The following is a 17,852-nucleotide window of genomic DNA, read 5'->3' as shown; positions in this document are numbered from 1 at the left end:
GGTAGTTGATCACACAATGTCACTGATAACTGTATTTTCTTGGTTCTGCTCATTTCACTTTGCATCAGCTCATACAAGTCTTTTCCATGTTTTTCTGAAATCTGCCAGTTCATCATTTCTTATTGTGCAATGGTATTCAATTACACTCATATACCACAGCTTGTTCAGCCATTCCCAGACTGATAGACATCCCCTCAATTTCCAATATTTTGCCACCAATTCAAAGGGCTACTCGAAATATTTTTGCACATGTAGATCCTTTTCCCTTTTTAAATATTTCTTTGAGATGAAGACCTAGTAGTGGTATTAGTGGATCAAAGGGTATACACAGTTTGGTTCAAATTGTTCTCCAGAATGGTTGGACCAGTTCACAACTCCACCAACAATGCATTAGTGTCTCAATTTTCCCACATCCTCTCCAACATTTATCTTTTTTCTTTTTTATCATATTAACCAATAGGATAGGTATGAGGTAGTACTCCAGAGTTGTTTTAATTTGCATTTCTCTAATCAAAAGTGATTAAGAGCACTTCTTCATATGCCTAAAGATAGCTTTGATTTCTTCATCTAAAACTGCCTTTTCATATCCTTTGACCATTTATCAACTGGGGACTGCCTTATTGCATTCTTATAAATTTGATTCAATTCTCTTTATATTTAAGAAATGAGGGCTTTATCAGAAACACTTGCTGTAAAGATTGTTTCTGCTTTCCTTCTAATCTTGTTTGCAATGACTCTGTGCAAAAGTTTTTAATTTAATATAATCAAAATATCTATTTTAAATTTTGTAATACTGTCTATCTCTTGTTTGGTCATGAATTCTTCCCTTCTCCACAGATCTGACAGGCAGACTATTCCTTGCTCTTTTAATTTGCTTATGATGTCACCCTTTATGTCTAAATCATGTGGCAATTTGGAACTTATCTTTGAATATGGTATGAGATATTGGTCTATACCTAGTTTGTGCACTATTGTTTTCTAGTTTTCCTAGCAGATTTTGTCAAATAGTGAATTTTTATCCCTAAGACTGGGGTCTTTGGGTTTATCATACACTAGATTACTATTGTCATTTACTACTGTGTCTTGTGTATCTAAACTAGCCCACTGATCCACCACTCTATTTCTTAGCCAGCACAAAATAGTTTTGATGATTACTGCTTTATAATATAGTTTGAGATCTGGTATTACTAGACCACCTTCCTTTTTACTTTTTTTCCCGTTAATACCCTTGATATTCTTGACCTTTTGTTCTTCTAGATAATTTTTTTTAATTTTTTCAAGATCTGTAAAATAATTTTTGGCAGTTTGATTGGTATGGCAATGAATAAGTATTTTAACTTAGGTAGAATTGTCATTTTTGTCATATTGGCTCAGCTTAACCATGAGCAATTGATATTTTCCCAATTTTTTAGATCTGACTTTATTTGTATGAAAAGCATTTCTTTTTCCTTTTTTTTTTTTTAAGCAATTGGGGTTAAGTAACTTGCTCAAGGTTACATAGCCAGTTATTTCTGGGTGTGGTGCTAAGTATCTGAGCCCTGATTCAATCCCCCAGGTCATCCCGACACTGGGGCCAGTGCTCTTACTCGCTGAGCCACCTGGCCACCCCTAAGCAACTGGGGTTAAGTAACTTGCTCAGGCCAGGTGTTTCTGGGTGGATGCTAAGTGTCTGAGCCTGGATTCGATCCCCCAGGTCATCCCGACACTGGGGCCAGTGCTCTTACTCACTATGCTATCTGGCAGCCCCTGAAAAGCATTTCTTAATTGTGTTCATTTAGTTTCAGAGTTTGTCTTGGCAGGTAGACTCCCAAATATTTTATATTATCTACAGTTATTTTAAATAGAATTCCTCTTTATATCTTTTGCTGCTGGGCTTTGTTGGTTATAGAAAGAAATGTTGATGATTTCTGTGGGTTTATCTTATATCCTGCAATTTTGCTAAAGTTTGCTATTTCAAGTAGTTTTTTTAGTTGGTTCTCTAGAATTCTCTAAGTATTCCATCATATCATCTGCAAAGAGTGATAGTTTTGTTTCCTCATCTATTCTAATTCCTTTGATTTCTTTTTCTTATCTTTTTGCTATAGCTAACATCTCTAGTACTATATTGAATAATAGTGGTGATAATGGGCATCCTTGCTTCTCCCCTCCTCCCCAATCTTATTGGGAAGGCTTATCCCCATTACAAGTAATGCTTGCTGATAGTTTTACATAGATGCTGTTTATTTTAAGGAATGCTCCCTTTATTCCTGTTCTTTAGTATTTTTCATAGGAATGGGTCCTGTGTTTTGTCAAAAGCTTTTTAAATATCTATTGAGATAATCATATTGTTTCTGTTGATTTATTATTGATATGGTTAATTATGTTGATAGTTTTCTTAATATTGAACCAACCCTGTATTCCTGGTATAAATCCCACCTGGTCATATAGTGTATAATCCTGGTGATATATTGTTATAATTTCCTTGTTCATATTTTGTTAAAAATTTTTTATTTATATTCATTAGGGAAATTAGTCTATACTTTTCTTTTTCTGTTTTAGCTCTTCCTGGTTTGGGTATCATCACTATATTTGTGTCATAAAAGGACTTTGATAGGACTCCACCTATTTTTCCAAATAGTTTATATAGTATTGGAATTAATTAAATGTTTGGTAGCATTCACTTGTAAGTTCATCTGACCCTAGGTATTTTTTCTTAGGGAGTTGATTAATTCCTTGTTCAATTTCTTTTTCTAAGATGAGGTTATTTAGGTATTTATTCTATTTCCTGATCTGTTAATCTAGATAATTTATGTTTTCATAAAAATTCAACAATTTTGCCCAGATTGTCAGATTTATTGACATATAATTGGGCAAAATATTTTGTAATGATTGCTTTAATTTTCTCTTCCTTGGTGGTGTTTTTAGCTTTTTCATTTTTTATACTGGATATTTGGTTTTCTCAGAATGTTTTTAAATACACAAACTAAAATACAGTTATATTGAAATTATCAAAATATTTTTTTAAACAAGTTCACATGGGACGGCTAGGTGGCACAGTAAATAGAGCAGCAGTCCTGAAGTCAGGAGGATCTGAGTTCAAATCCAGCCTCAGACACTTAACACTCATTAGCCATGGGACATTGGGCAAGTCACTTAACCCCAAATGCCCTGCCTTCTCCCCTCCAAAAAGAAAAAAAAAGTTCATGGACCACAGGTGAAGAACCCTTGAAATAGATCATTTTTAAGGTCCCTTCCAATTTGAATATTCTTTGATTAGATTGAAATTTATTTCCAACTACTCTCTCTCTGCAAATCTCCCATTCAAATATTGCTCTCCAAATAGAACATGACCATTCTTGCTTCAGACTCTTTATTTTCCCTGTTTTCTCTACCTGAAAGGCCTTTCTACATCTCTGGTCATCTAAATCCTACCCTCTCCTTCCAGATCACCTCAAGTCTCACTTCCTCCAAAAAGCCATCCCTAACCCCCTTAGCCTCCAGTCACCTCTCCCTCTCCCAGTAGAACTTGGTACAATAGTACTTCATATCTGTATAGGACTATGACATTTTCAGAGTACTTTGTGAGCAGTATCCCTTGAGCTTCATAAGAAAACTGAGGCTTTGAGATGTTTAGTCCTTGCCCATTGTCATAGAGCTAGGAAGTTGTAATGGAAATGCAAATTTAAAGATCTTCCCTGACCCTAGGCCTTTTGATAGGCTTAAGAGACTCTGAGAACCTTCCTTGATTTGAAAATATACTCTGCCCCCTAATAGGCGGAATGTGGTCACATGGAGCCTGTGGCAGGAGGCTTGGTTTTCAGGAATGCCCATACCTTAGTGCTTTGTGATTGGGCAGTGGGTCAAGAGGGTGGTTACATTCTCTGACCTAGGAGAAGGCTATGTAATCCCTGATGTGAGGCTTTGCTTTGAAGCTCACTTTGAGAAGTGTTGTGTGATTTGACCAGATGAGAATCTGGGCAGCCATTGAGCCCCCCAGCTTTGAAAGCCCAGATGTTGATGCTTCCCTCTCTGGTAACTGTGATTTGTTATGGATGTAATGGTTGGACAGTTTGGAAGCCTGTCTGCTTGATCTGTTTCTCTGTCTTGTAACTTCTGTCTGTATACTCTGAAATTCGGGGTACTGATCTTTTCCCTCTGAACTAGGTAAATGATATTTGTTTGATTGATTAAAGTAAGCTTGTTAACCCATTTTGAGTTGCTTTCCTTTAGAAAAGCAGATCTAAGAACCTGTGTTGGCCGCCACGCTGGGGACGCTGGGGTGCTTGCTGCTACAGAAGTATCCGAGGTGGCAGGCATGTGAATCCAGTTCTCTCATCACCCCAAGTCTGACAGTCCATCCACTTCAACACAGCATCCTCAGCTACTTTTTTCAGTATCTCTCACCTGTCCCTTAGAGTAGGCTATTGTTGTACTGTTGTATGTGGCTGGGGTCTCCAGCTTGACTGGAAGTGCGCTGAGGGCAGGGACTTCTTGGCATCTCTAATTCCTGGCACCAGACTGGACACACAAGTGGCTCTTAGTTCAGATCACTTCTTGGTTGGGATAGAAACCTACCCCTGCTAAATATTTTGCTATCAATTCTGTGCCTCTGAGGGCTATGTTCAGACCAAGCCTTAAGGAAATCTTACTGTGCAGATTCCAGTCTTTTAACTGCCTAGTCAGCTCAGATTGAAGGGGACACATCATAAAAGAGCCAGGGCAGGCTCTCTTTCTCTTTCTCTCTCTTCCCCCCTCCTCCTTCTCTCTCTGCCTCTCCCTCCCCCTTCTTCCTTTTTTTCCCTTCATCCCTTTCCCCTCTCTCCTCCCTCTCCCTTCCTCCTTCCTTCTCTCTTCCCTCCCCATTCCTCCCTTCATTCCCCTTTCCCTCTCCCCTTCTCTCCTTAACAACCACAGCCATAAATACCTTGCATTCTCTTATAGTAAAACATTTGTTCTATATCATATCTATAAGGAAAGAATCCAGTGTTCATTCAAGTCACTTGTAATCCAATTTAACCTTATATCGGACTCTTCTGAGTTTCCTATCCTAGGTTTCTTGTTTGGTACCTAAACAACCAAATAAGGTTATAATCTAGTTTCTCAGGGAGGTACAACTCTTTGCAGATATAAGGATGCCTTTTCAGCCCTGGTTGCTTTAACATTTTTGGTATTATTTTTCCAACATAGAAATATTGCTAAATCCCCCAAAACAATAATCCAGATTTGTTTCATATCCGTATTTTTCTATTTCTCTCAAAACAACAATTCGAGAGTCACTCTCACTAGACCTTAATTTCCTCATCTGTAAAACATTCTGTGATTTTAATACAACTCACTAAAAATTAAATTCATCTGGATGCAGCAATTCAGATGAGTTTATCACCCTCTGGTGGCATTGTCTGGCATTTCTTTGAAATGTTATCAAGTCAGTTAGACAAATTAGTTAAATCCAAAATACCAATATTTTACAGATTTTTGTCCATATACATAATAGAAGTAAGAGAGATTAAAAAGCCAAAAACTCTGGTCTTGAAGTTAGAAGATCTGGGTGGTAATCTCAAATCTGCCACTTCTAATTTGGTCAACCCTGAGTCAACCTGGGCCTCAGTTTCCCTATCTGTGAAGTGAAGTGTTTGAGTAGGTGACCTTCCAACTCTGAATCTGTTAGTCCTATGATCCTTTGAGTTAACAAGCTGCAAATTATTAGCCTAATGACATCTCTTAATATTCAGAAATTTCCCCTACTTGAAAACTTTCTATATTTAACCTCAGACGAAAAGGGGATTTTTCTCTGTTTATAGTTTTATTTTTTAAAATACCATTTGAAGAAAGTCCCTATAGCCCCTTTTTCTGTTGGGTTTTATCTTGTTTGAGAGAAAGATCTCTTCAAAGAAAATATCACATCTAGGAAGTAGCCCCTTTAATATATTTGTTGGATCTGTAGCTTCAAGAGCCCTTAGCAATCATCTAATCCAACCTCCTTTTATAGTTAAGGAGACTGAGGCAGAGCTATGAAGTGACTTACCCAGGGTCACACAGCTAATGAATATTAAAGCTTGAATTTGAACCTAGGTCTCTTTTTTTTTTAATTTTATGGTGGTTTTATTCTGTTCTTTATTGCAAAAACATTAATGAATTCTCAAAAAAAAATAACACATCTAATACCCTGTCTATTTCTTAGAGATCTCAGAATTTCATTAATCAATTTTTCTTTTTTTTTAAATGCATTTATTATGCTCACCCTGTTTTGCTGCCCAGTGCCCAGCTGCGTGCTTCAATGTCCCAGTGCCAATTTTGAGGCCTCAGCCTCCAGAAAGAAAATCCTGAGCCTGGTGAGCTGCTTTGCTGGTGGCGTTTTTCTGGCCACCTGTCTCTTGGATTTGCTTCCAGACTATCTGGCTGCTATAGATGAGGCTCTGAGTGCCCTCTGAATCACACTTCAGTTTCCAGTGCAGGAGTTCATTCTCGCCATGGGTTTTTTTCTCATTCTGGTGATGGAGCAGATTGTGCTAGCCTACAAAGAGCAATCAGAGTCACTTCCAAGAGAGGAAACTCAAGCACTCCAGGGCACATCCTCCCCATGGCTGATGGGACTTCTCCTACCCCTTCAGCCTTAAGGGCCTGTGTTCTGGTCTTCTCTCTTTCCCTACACTCAGTATTTGAAGGGCTTGTTGTGGGGCTGCAGCGGGAGCGAGCCCGGGCAATGGAGTTGTGTTTGGTATGAGGGGGTACTAGCTGTCAGTCTGTCCTTACAGCTACTCCAGAGCCGGTTGTGGGGTGGAGTGGTGGCCATTTGTGGGGTCCTCTTCTCCTACATGACACCATTGAGTATCGGGCTGGGGGCTGCACTAGCAGAGTCAGCAGGGCCTCTGCATCAACTGGCACAATCAGTGCTAGAAGGCATAGCAGCAGGCACCTTTCTTTATATCACTTTCCTGGAGATCTTGTCCCAGGAACTGGCTGCTTCTGAGCAGAGGATCCTCAAGGTCATCCTACTTCTGGCTGGTTTTGCCTGCTCACTGGTCTGCTTTTTACTCATGTTTAAATGACCTCTGAGGGAAGGGGGCCTTGGGAGGTGAAAGTGCATAGACTGGGGAGAGGGGTGGAGTGGATTGGTGGGTGTTATAGACAGGACCCCAGAGAATGACCAGTGGAACATTAGACAAAGAACAAGGATAAAACTCCCCAGGAATGTGGGGGGAGGTGAAAAGGGGAGAAGAAAACTAGAAAAACACTAGACAAGAAAAAGGGACATATGAACAGGTGATAGAAGACATGGACTGAGACACTAAGAGTAGGGCCATCAGAGAGTTGAGGAGTGGAAAAAGAATCTGGAGCCCTAGGGGTATTGATTCTATCCCATTCCTGTACTCTCCTGGAGAAGCCCTTTTTTTCTTCTCCTGGCCCCATCCCCTTCTCAATGTTCACTTTTTTTAAGGGCACAATGACTGACAACATCTACAAGCCAAGTTCCTTGCCCTCAGCTGAACTTCCATTCCTCCTATAAAGTGCCAAATACTCCCCTCCCCGCTTTTCACAAAGCACATTTGTAATGGGCCTTGCCAGGCAGCTAAATGGGAACTGTGCTGCCTGCTGTCGATTTCTAGACCTTTCACCCTGTCAGGGGCTGGGGGTGAGTATGGAAGCTGGTGATGCTGCCCAGGTGTCAAAGGCTGAACTGCCTAAACTCTTTTTGTACCAGAGAAGCCCAGGAGGCCCGCCTCCTAGGGGTATTTTTGGAGGAGGGGGGGATAGGGATTGGGAGGGACCAGGATATGCTCTGTATAATCTATTTTACTAAACTGACGCTTCCGGGATCAGCTTTCCAAATAAAAGGTGTTCCCATTAAAAAAAATAAAATGTATTTATTATTGGTTTATAACATTCAGTTCCACAAGTTTTTGAGTTCCAGATTTTCTCCCCCACCTTCACATTAAACATTAGTCATGTTGTAAAGAAGAATTATAACCAATGGAAGGAATAATGAGGAAGAAGAAACAAAACAAAATGAAAAAGAGAGAACAAGTAGTTTGCTTCAGTCTGCATTCAGACTCTGTAGTTCTTTCTCTGGATGGGGATATCCTTTTCCATCATGAGTCCTTTGGAGTTGTGTTATACCCTTGCATTGCTGAGGGGAGCCCAGTCCATCAAAGTCAGTCATCACAGATACGATGTGTCTGTAATTGTGTACAAAGTTCTCCTGGCTCTGCTGCAGTCTTCACTCAGCATCAGTGTATGTAAGTCTCTCCAGGTTATTATGAAGTCCATCTGCTCCTCATTTCTTATAGCATAGTAGTATTCCATTCCATTCATATACCACAACTTGTTCAGCCATTCCCCAATTGAAGGGCATCCCCTTGATTTCCAATTCTTTACCACCACAAAAAGATCTGCTATTAATATTGTTGTACACACGGGTCCTCCTCCCACTTGTATGATCTCTTTGGGATACAGCCCTAGAAGTGGTATTTGCTGGCTCGAAGGGTATGCACTTTTTTATAGCCCTTTGGGCACATGAACCTAGGTGTCTTAACTCTAATCTACTAGTATTCCTTCTATAGCAGCATGCTGAAAAACTTAATATCCCCATCCATTCAGTCACCAAATACTGTTTGAATACTGGCTGTGTGCTAAGTCAAGGAGGTTGTTGTGAGAGACCTAATGAGGCTGTACAAAACTTAGACCTGCCCTCTAGCACCTTACAGTCTAATAACCCACAAATATCTCTAATGCAGCAAGTGGTAGGATTGTATGGGGGGAAAGTATGGAGTCCTGCATTTGAATCTTAGCTCCAGGGGTCTTCTAGAGCCAAGAACCAATTGTTAAAATTTCAGTGTGAGCATTTACACCTCCAAAATTGGCAAATGTTACAAGCCAGGGCTTAATTTATTGTTATGTTGATTAAGAGAGTGATAATTAATGTTAATAATGAAGATTAAATTTAAAGCATGTCAAGCTATATTTTTTTCCAGAGAGCTGGTTGTTAAATATTTACCTGACAGGCAAGCTTCAACCTGTAATTAGCAGTTCAACCATGCACAAATTACTTAGCCATGCTGAGTCTTACCTTTCTTATCTATAAAATGGGAATGATAATACTTTGCTTACCCAACTTACAGAGTTCTGAGAAAGGCAGTCTGTAAGTCAGGAAGCATTGTGAAACTGTGAGTTATTATCTCAACATGTGAAAGGAGAATGAGAGGCACCTTTAAAAGTTGAGAAGACCAAAAGGGAAAAACACTTCCAGACTCTTCCAAACAAAGGCACCTTTTTGGAGAGACATCAGAAGATCATGAAAAGCTAATGCCTCTGCTCAGTCTGACATGATTGAGAGGGGAGGGCAGGCCCAGCTTCCACAGCAGCTGTGTGTTCACACCATGAGAGGGACTGTAAATCTTTCATTACCACGCACACACACACACACACACACACACACACAGTAAGAGCCTTCTAAAAAGGTGTTCTAATGCAATTCTCTTTACAGTAAGAATTCAAGGAATGGCCAAAAAAGCCAACCACTTTTTCTTCTCTTGTTTCCATCTCCCAGAAAACCCAGTCACTTTTCAGAGTATTAACCCCACCCCCTGAGGCACCCCAACATTGCATTTCTGAGCAGGATTAGACTCAAAGCATCAACATAAACCTAACTAACCTGGTTTACTTCTGTGGCACTCACAACCAGGAAGGGCACCATGAATTGAACTGAAACCCGAGGGTTAGCTGGGGAGGAATTTGAGTCTGCAGAAAAGTACTCATAGGAGGAAGCTGCTAGATGCCTCAGTGGATAGAGCCCTAGGCCTGGAAAAGTCAGGAAAACCTGACTTCAAATCCAGCTTCAGACACTGGCTGCATGACCTTGGGCAAGTCACTTAACCTCTATTTGCCTTAATCCACTGGAGAAAGAACTGGCAAACTATTCCAGTATTTTTGTCAAGAAAACCCCATACAGGATCATGAAGAATCAGACATGACTGAACAACAACCCTCTGATAGGAGTGGTGGGAAATAACATCATAAAAACTCAACATCTTGGGGTGGCCAGGTAGCATAGTGAGTAAAAGCACCAGCTCCAGTATTGGGATGACCTGGGGATCAAATCTGGGCTCAGACACTTAGCACCACACCCAGAAATAACTGGCCGTGTAACCTTGAGCAAGTTACTTAACCCCGATTGCTTTAAAAAAAAAAAAAAACTCAACATCTTTTCTATTGTGAGGCATTTGGAGGGGATAAAGTTAACATTTCCTTTTCCGAATATTTCTGCCTGAGGCACATAGAAATTAAGTGACAGTAGGGTCACAAAGCTGATAAGTGTCCTAGTTGGGATTGGAACCTAGACTATAAAATCCAGCACTCTCTCCATTAAGCCTTTCTTTATTTTAACAACTCATAATTACCACCAGTGTTTCCATCTTGGCCAAATGTAGTATCTTGGCAAGGTAAGCATCTAAGAAATTAAGGAGAGGAAATTTAGGATTTGCTTCTGAAAAAGGAAATGGGAAGACCTTGGATATTAGAAATAGGTTAGGTTAACGTCAGGTACTCTGGAAGAGAGAGTGAGGCTGGTGACGTCGTGCAACTTTGCATTACATAGCTCTAATTCACTTGCAAGTTAAGACATCACACTCCTGATATCATTGGTCCTCTCCAAGAATGCAGGACTAACAACAAACAACAACGACAATTCACACACAAGTCAAGACATCATGCTCATGACGTCATTGGTTTTCTTTGGAAACCAGGGACGAACAAGAACAGGTTAATAACTTCAGTACCAGAGAGCAGACTAGCATGAGTTCCTTTTTTTTTTTTAAAGTCTATTTGCAACCATCACAGTAAAAGTGAATGGCATCCAACATAGCTTTGGGAAGAGCAAACTGGCAGACCAATTTAAGTTCCTTCTGTGATAGAGTGACGGGCCTTGGAGATAAGGAAGAAGCAATAGATTGAAGTGATCTGGCTTTCTTTTCAACAAACAAGGAAGATATGGGCCAGACAGTGTTCTTGTTATATAGGTACACACTTTGTTGGAACTTGTCAATGACGGGCGATACATTGCATGATGTCCTACAGGGTTTAATATTTAATATCTTGCTTGGTGATTTGAAGTATGGAAGTGAGCGGATGTTCATTAAGTTTTCAAATAAAACCAAGTTGGGCAGAATTGATAATGCCCTTGAAAGCAGGAATAGAATTGAAAATGACCTTCATACATGAGAATACAGTTCTACTGAAAACAGAGTAGGGATGATAGAATTCAGAAAATAAAAAGCCCAATGATCACAAAGATATAAGGTGGAGAAATAACGTCAGGTATAAGCAAAGCAGAAAATAATGACAAACTAAGGATTATGGTGGATAAAAAAACTGAATTATTGGGTTTTATAGCATTGCTTTAAAAAAAAAAGCAAATGTGGTAAAGGGATGAGACAGCCTTAGATTTGGAGTCAGAGAAACTTGGTTCGAATTCTGGTACTGACTCATTCTCTATGTGACTGTGGGAAAATCACTTGCCCTTTCTGAATCTCAGTTTCCTCTTCTGTGAAATGAGGGAGTTAGAAGGGGAGAAAGAAGGGAGCAATCTTTTATTAAGTGCCTTCTATGTACCAGGCATTGTGCTAAGTGTCTTACAAATATTGTCTCATTTTATAGTTCTTCACTCTCTCCAAATTCCTTCCCAACTCTAAATTCTATGATCCTCTATAATCCTTGCAACATATTTTCACTGTCTCTGCAACCAGGATCAATGTACATGAATATTTAACTCTGTAGCAATCTCTTCTAATCCAACATGTGCTTGCAAATGACTGGCTTTATTTTTTAAAACGTATTTCATGTGCATTACAACATTGTGCGATGTATATGATTGTCGGAGGCTATGTAAGTAATTTTTTTTCTCCCCAAACTTAAACTACCCATAAGCCCAAAATATAAATGAGTATTTTTGGTCCAGAGACCAAGCACTTCTATTTTTAAAATTCTGCATTACTGTTGCTAAAAAACACTACAATGACAGTGTTTGTCTGCGAAGGTTTTGTAGCTATAGCCTTTTAGAATGTGATGGAGAAGAGATGCTGAGTTTGCAAGATTCCCCCCTTGTAAATTTTGCTAAAGATTCCTAATAGGGCACCAGGAGAGACTGAGTGGTTCAACTCCGACGTGCTTTCTTTCTTTCCAAAGTATGTGTGTGTGTGTGTGTGTGTGTATATATGTATATATACATATATATACACACACATACATGTATACATATATATGCATATATTTATTACATATTTGAGTTCTGAATTCTCTACCTCCCTCTTTCCCCTCCTTCAACCATTGAAAAAGTGAGCAATGTGATATCAATTAGAATGTGAAATCATGCAAAACATTTTCCTGTGCTTTCCAGAGATACTCTGCATGCTATTTTTGTTTTCTTCTCCAGCAGGTGGATTGGGGCAGGAAATGACACAAGATTGGGAAAGAAGGAAGATCCAAAGTCCTTTTCCAGCTCTGCATTTGTGCTCTTATGATCAAAAGCTTCCCAGATACAGGGAACAGAAATGAAGGAAACAGGGGCTTACAAAATAAAGGCCCCTCAAGAAGGATGCAGTACAAGAAGGTTTGGTAGTAGTACTGGTAGGATGATGGGAGATGGAGTAGACCAGGTATGGAGAGGACAGGGTAGAGTAAGAGAAGGAATAGAAGAGGAAGGTGTGGGGTGGCTAGGTAGCACAGTTAATAGAGCACCAGCCCTGGAGTCAGGTGGACCTGCGTTCAAATCCAGCCTCAGACACTTATTAACACTTACTAGCCGTGTGACTTTAGGCAAGTCATTTAACCCCAATTGCCCCACCTTCCCTCCTCCAAAAAGAAAAAAAAGAAGAAGAGGAAGGTGATTGCTGTGAAGAAGCAGAGGCCCAGGGCTTCAAGGTTGATTTATATGAGGAGCCCACCCGTGTAGAGAGCAGTTTGTTTGAAACAAGACCTGGGAAAAACAACAGCATGATATCACAGCCAAGAAACTTAATATGCTTCAGGCTTTGGGTGTGTTTTTTCTTCTGCTTTTGTATGCCCAGGGCACAGCCCAGTGGCACACAGCCACTAATAAATGCTTTTGATTGATTTTGAGAGGCGTCTTCCATAGATAGTCTGCTTTCCCCTGCCTTGCAAAGGCCACATCTGGAGTATTATATTCAGATCTAGGCAACACAGCAAACCCTAAAGAAAGCAGGAAGGTCCTTAAGATCATGTTATATGAGGATCCATTGAAGGAACTGGAAACATTAAGAAGGGAAGACTGGGAGTAATGTGAGATACCTTTCTTCAAGTACTTGAAAGGTTTTCATGTGAAAAAGGGATTAGATGAATTTAGTTTGGCCACAGATGGCAAAATTAGAAGCAAGGAAATTGAAAAGCAGCCAATTGGGATTGGGTGTAAGGGGGGAAATATCCTTGACAATTAGAATTCTACAAAAGTAAAATGGATTGCTTTAGGAGATAGTTGATTCTCTCTCATCAAAGGTTTTTAGGCAAAGTCTGAATAACCATTTTTAGGGTATGTGGTAAAGGGAATTTTTTTTTTAAGTTATGGGTAGGCCTAGATGACCACCAAGGCTCCTTCTAACCAACTCTGAGGTTCTATGCGTGAGAAATTCTATTGTGGAAACATCCTAGGCAACCAATCTCCACTGAACCAGAGGGTAGGCCCTTGAGATCTTCAGTTCTCATTTAAGGCTGTCTATGTTGGGTGTGGCTATCCTGGTTGAACCCCAAATCACATTTCGTCTGAGGTCTCAGGTCTGCTGCTTTTGAATCTTTTGCCCTAATAACTCCTGCTTGGCATGTTCCACTCAATGGAGATTATGCTTTTGGACCAAACAGCCTAGTATTATAATAATAGTAGTAGTAATAGTAATGATAATAATAGCTATAATTGTTTAGAACTTTAAGACTTGCAAAGCACTTTAGAAATATGATCTCATTTTATGCACATAATGATCCTGGAAGGTAAGTGATGTTATTATCCTCATTTTACAGTTGAGGAAACTGAGGCAGAGAGAGGCCAAGTGACTTGAACAGATGTTTGATATCACATTTGAACTCAGGTCTTCCTTACTCCAGGCTCAACACTCCATCTAACTGCCCCTAAAAGGAGACAATATGAAAAGATGGGAGGACTCTGCTATTCAGACCAATTCGGAGCATTTATTGTGTTTGCTTGTAGACACAATATTTTAGGAAAGATATTGGAAATGCAGAGCGTACAGAGGAGAGCAGAGGTCCCTGAGACTATGCCAGATGAGGATCAGTTGGGGAAATTTGGGAGGTTCAACATGGAGAAGTATGGAGAAAAGGACAAATATGAAGGTAGAAATGAGAAGACTTGACAAAAAATAACTATGTGGGGTGAGTGAAAGTAAAGAGATGACAATGATACCAAGGTTTTGAGACTGAACAACTCATATTGCCCATAGTTATAGGGAAGTTGGGTAGAATGGAAAATATGAGGGGAAAGACAATGTTTTCCACTATAAAACATTTTAAGTTTGAAACGCCTACATGACATTCCAGATGTCCAAAAGGCTAATGAGACTGCACTCAGAAGAGTGATTTGGGCTGGATGTATAGGTCTGAGAATCATCTACTTAGAGATGATATACTTTGACCCATGGAAATTGATGAGATCACCAAGTGAAATGTAGTTTGTCCTTTGTTCTTGAAGAGGACCGTGACATCAGGAGGGTGATGCCATGACTTGCAAGTGAATTGGATTTAAGTGAGGGAAGGCTGTGCAAAGTCACCAGCCTCACTTTCCCCTCCTGAGGCATCTGGGTCCAGTGGGAGATGGCCCCAGATGCAGGGGGAGACTTTGGCCTTTTCAAACTAAGGTCTTCACCAGGACTCAGTTTGACTAAGGCAATGCTCATTCAGTGATTAAGGCTAGGTGAGAAATGAGGCAAAAAAATAGCTTTTACCTCGTCAAAAAACAAATCAATCTGGGAGGGAAAGACTCTCAGGGTTTCTGGCCAAAACAGAATCAATTGCTGTTTACATTCACTCTGAGCCATCAAGGCCCAAACAGCTAGTTTTTACCAAACAAACTTGCTAGTAGGGGGTTGGACTGGGACCTATTGGCTGATCAATTAGAGCCAGCATGATTTGGGTTTAAGCTATGGTCCAACTGAAATAGTATGGAGGGGAAAGAAGGCCTCAGACAGAGCCTTGGGGAACGTTGCATTCATGGTTAGTTGGTATGATCTGTATGAAGATCTCTCAAAGGAGACTGAGAAGGAAAAGTCAGAAAGTCAGAAAGGAGTAGAAACAGGAGAAAACAATGCCATAAAACCTATAGAGGAGAGACTATACAAGGAAGAAGAATGAATGACAATGTCAGAGGCTGTAGAGAAGTCAAGAACGATGAGGATTGAGAAAAGGCCATTAGATCTGTCCATTGAGATTAGTGGTAACTTTGAAGAGTCAGTTTTAGGCACTATACTTTAGGAAGGACATGGAAAAGCTGGAGAGTGTCCAAAGGAGGGAGCCCAGGAAGGTTAAGGGCATTGAGACCATTCCACATGTGGCCTTGATAAAATAACTGGAGATATTGGGGTCCAGGGAAGAGATGACAGGAAGAAATGTGATATAGTGTAGGTAGACTTCAGATAACTCGAAATGCTGCCATTTGGAATGGGAATTATGGAAGCTCTGGCCTAGGAAGAATGAGCAAAAGTTACAAATGGACCAATTTTGACTAGACATCATGGAAAACTTTTCTATACAAAACTGAATGGGGATGCCTTAAAGAGGAGGCTTCCCCTCACCAGAGGTCTTCAAAGCAAAATCTGAATAACCACTTGCTAGTATGGTGTGGGGCAGGGGTGGATAATCTATCAAATAAATCTCTTTATTAAGGGGATTTGTTGGACGTAGAGGGCCATATGTGGCCTTGAGGCCACAAGTTCCCCACCCCTGGTGTAGGGGAATTCTTTTATAGGTATGGGTTGGACTAGATGACCACTGAGGGGTCCCTTTTAATTCTGAGAGTCTATGATGCTGATATTCTAGAATAAAAGTAATCTAGGCAACCAGCTCCCTCTGTGATAGAGACTGGAGCCCTTGGGGTCTTCTAAAATCGGTTGAACCTGAGAATACCTCTTCTGGTTGAAGCTAATGTCACCTATTATTATCAGAGGCCTCAGGTCTTCTGCTATAGAAATGTGAGTCTTTTACCCTCAATCATGTTTGGTGTTTACTTTTCCTCTGCACTTCAGGAATACACTGAGAAACAGAACCTGACTGTCCCCTTCACTCCCACCTGCAACCTTCATCCTCAACAACCTGCCACACATTCTAGTCAGTCCTTGAACCCTGCTGATCATCAGGACTAAGATGGATGTTGCCCTGAGGATCCTAGGTGAGAGTCAGGGAAAGACAGATGGCAGATGATTGTGCGTTTCTGGAAATTCTAGGAAAATGGGGATGGCAGCATTGAAGCCAGACATGGGGGAAAAGTAGGAAGATCCAGGGAAGAGTTGGACTGGTAAAGAGGGGTAGGGGAGAAATTGGAAAGAAAGATAAGTGTCAATTTAAAATGTGTGAAAGAGAAGAATGGGAAAGACAGGGATACAGAGAAATGCTGTCTCAGGAGAAGAAGAAGCCTCATTTATAGAAATAAATCTGCCTGTTGGTTGGGGAAATCTTTTGCAAAGGGAAGCATTTGGGGTGACTTATTTGCATAGGCTTGCAACATGAAGACCCTTCAAATTAAGCTGCCTACTCCTTGCTTTCTTTAACCTCCTAGACACAAGCCATTTGTTGTTGTTCTTGAGTTGTTTCAGTTATGGACTGGTTTTCTTGACAAAGATACTAGAGAGGTTTGCCGTTTCCTTCTCCAGTACATTTTACCAATGAGGAAACTGAGGCAAACAAGGTTAAGTGATTGAACTCAGGAATATGAGTCTTCCTGACTCCAGGCTCAGCACACTATCCATTGCATCACTGCCTTAGTCACAAACTATTGCCTGTTGTTATCTCTTCTCTTTTCTATCAACATGGCTTCAAACCCAATCAGACCAATTATTAGCTCTTAGTATAAAGGGAAGGGCAGTTAGGTGACCTTGGGCAAGTCACTTAACCCTGTTTACCTCAGTTTCCTCATCTACAAAATGAACTGTGAAAGGAAATGGTGAGCCACTCCACTATCTTTGCAAAGGAGACCCCAAATGGGGTTATAAAGAGTTGGACATGACTGAAATGATTGACCAACAAGAAATGTAAAGGGCAGTGGCATTTTGAGGTAGAATTGGGATAGCTCACTGACCTTTGGATTCAGATGAATGGAGTTAGCATCCCAGCTCTGCTATTTATTACTTGTGTGACCTAAGCCAAGTTACTTAACCCCTGGGCCTCAGGAGGCAGCTATACACTGAGAGGGCTGGGTTATATTCCTTTTCATTTTTTAGCTTGACCCTATGAATTAAGCTTCCCAGCCATGGAGATTAGAAATGAGGGAACTAGGGAAATTATAATGAAGAATCAAGGTCATTAGTGACTGAAGCATGAGGTCACAGACTACTGACCCATAAAGTAGATGATAAGACACCTTGTTTCAAGGGTCACCTGATTCTCTGGTGATAATAGTAACGGTCAAACCATGGATATAGTTGACAACCAGAAAAGGTAATGTAATCTTGGGCTTAATTAAGAGGAAGATAGCTTAGGGGCGGCTAGGTAGCTCAGTAAATAGAGCACCGGCCCTGAAGTCAAGAGGACCTGAGTTCAAATCTGGCCTCAGACACTTAAAACTTACTAACCATGTGACCTTGAGCAAGTCGCTTAACCCCAATTGCCCCTTCAAAAAAAAAAAGAGCAAAAAAAACCCAAGAGGA

At 40.4% G+C, this 17,852-nt stretch overlaps 1 long non-coding RNA gene and 1 pseudogene across 1 annotated transcript in view; both read left to right on the top strand.

Moving 5' to 3' along the window:
* The window catches only part of LOC138166235 (uncharacterized), a 62,750-nt gene that overhangs the window by 38,847 nt on the left and 6,051 nt on the right, over positions 1–17,852 (top strand). The window contains exons 3-4 of the long non-coding RNA XR_011169573.1: positions 12,407–12,583; positions 16,236–16,378. This is a non-coding gene — a long non-coding RNA (uncharacterized lncRNA). The remainder of the gene's footprint in view (positions 1–12,406; positions 12,584–16,235; positions 16,379–17,852) is intronic.
* LOC138166234 (zinc transporter ZIP1 pseudogene) lies at positions 4,783–7,839 on the top strand (annotated as a pseudogene).

This window comes from Petaurus breviceps, unplaced genomic scaffold (assembly GCF_028583685.1).
Source record: "Petaurus breviceps papuanus isolate PSGF00001 unplaced genomic scaffold, PetGlider_PUasm1.0 220, whole genome shotgun sequence".
Lineage (NCBI taxonomy): Eukaryota > Metazoa > Chordata > Mammalia > Diprotodontia > Petauridae > Petaurus > Petaurus breviceps.
Note: the sequence above shows the minus strand (reverse complement) of the source record. Positions and strands in the feature narration are given on the sequence as shown.